This window comes from Telopea speciosissima, chromosome 5 (assembly GCF_018873765.1).
Source record: "Telopea speciosissima isolate NSW1024214 ecotype Mountain lineage chromosome 5, Tspe_v1, whole genome shotgun sequence".
Taxonomy (NCBI): domain Eukaryota; kingdom Viridiplantae; phylum Streptophyta; class Magnoliopsida; order Proteales; family Proteaceae; genus Telopea; species Telopea speciosissima.
This window is the reverse complement of record NC_057920.1, coordinates 30,688,355-30,690,130: the sequence shown is the minus strand read 5'-3', so window position 1 is coordinate 30,690,130 and position 1,776 is coordinate 30,688,355.

Genomic DNA, 1,776 nt, shown 5'->3' with positions numbered 1-1,776 from the left:
CTTGTATGTAGTATATGAATTCATCACCTAGAATGCTAGGACAACCATGGATCATGCATGCATGCTTGGTTCCATATGTTTTAATTGATGTTTGTACTAGATATGATCTGTTTATACATGGTTTTGATTCCAGCCATGACACTTGGACAGTTTTGACATGGAATGCATGCATATGAGGTGAATAGAGCCTTAGAGACCTCAAACCTTACATACATGTTGGGTAGCTTAGTTTGTAACCTAAGTTAGCTACTATAATGGATAAATACAACCTGTTTTCAAGCTTATGGTGTGGATTAATGAAGATTATGCATCTGATTTCAGCCAAGCTTGAGTGTTTCTGTGGCGTCAGAACCCAAACCATCATCCCTTGGTTAACCAAGCTATGGTTACATAAATTCCATCCCATTCATCTCAATTTGACCATTACAACTTTCTAGAACTCATCCTTGGTCGATTTGGGGCCAACCCAGCAGCCAAGACCACAATTGGAGCTTGGAAACCCGTGTCCTACTGGCACTGGGTGATGCAATGGGCGATTGACCCAAACACCTAGTGAAGGCCCAGTGGCTGATTTGTGACCACACCTAATCCAAACCTTATGGGACTTCACCCACAGCCCCAAAATAGTACTTATAGCATAAAACCATCATGAACCCCTACCCCAACCACCCTTGCTGTCATCCACACTTTGGGTGCACAAGTGGGCCCCACAAAGCCAGTACACACACCTAGACTGAGCCAAACATGAGCTGAAACCTTTGGCCCTGTTTTGCATGTTGTGATTAAGTTAATCTTTCCCTAAAATTTATTAGAACATGGGTTCTGTATCTCTGGATGATGCACTGGGAGTTTGGCCCAAAGACCCAATGCAAATCCCAGAGAATTACAACTTAGTGATTATGAACTTAAACCTGAATCAAACACAACCTAGACCAATTCTAGGATATTAACCTATTCTAAACCATGTTTGACATATTTTAATGGCTCGATTAACTTTGGTTATAACCCCGAGCACGAGGCGCAGTGTCAGATATCGATTGGGACCGAGTTGACTGAAGAACAAGCAAGATTTGCACAAGGTGAGTGGAATTACACCATGGATGTAGGTGTAACATGACTGATGGGTCATGACAACAACAACAGTAATATTTACTGTTTTATTTATTAAATTGCTTTATATTGTTATTGACTCTGATACATATCTGATGGCTATAGGAATTGAATGTTAATGTTATACTTGTGAAATTGCTAGACTTGATGTCGTAGCCGGTTTGGAAGTGAGGCCTGTGGTAGCCCATAGAATGGGATGCGGTTGACACCACCTGACTCATACTATGCCATATAGAATGCATTGGGCTAGAATATCATTACCCGTGCTACGAACCCTTGCCAACATGGGTTTAGGTGTTGGATACCACAAAAGTGTGAGGCCAATGTCTCAAGGAGGCATTGCTCGGTCAGTAGACCCATCATGATCATTAGGAGGTGGTGGTAGCATAGAAATGTGAGGCCAATGTGTCAAGGAGACATTGCTCGATTTGTAGACCCATCAATTAATAGGACTGGTGGTAGCACAGTGGTAACTTAAAGGGTTGGTCGGGCTGACCTTGGTGATTGATGCGGGAGCCGACTGGTTTTCTCCGACAACTCAATGAGTGTATCGTGGGAAGATGTTAGAATCCTGCACCAAGGATACATATATTGGGGATTGTAGTAGCACAGAACCTGACTTAGTTTTGATGCTAGGTGGCTTAATAATAATAAAGAACCTCATTT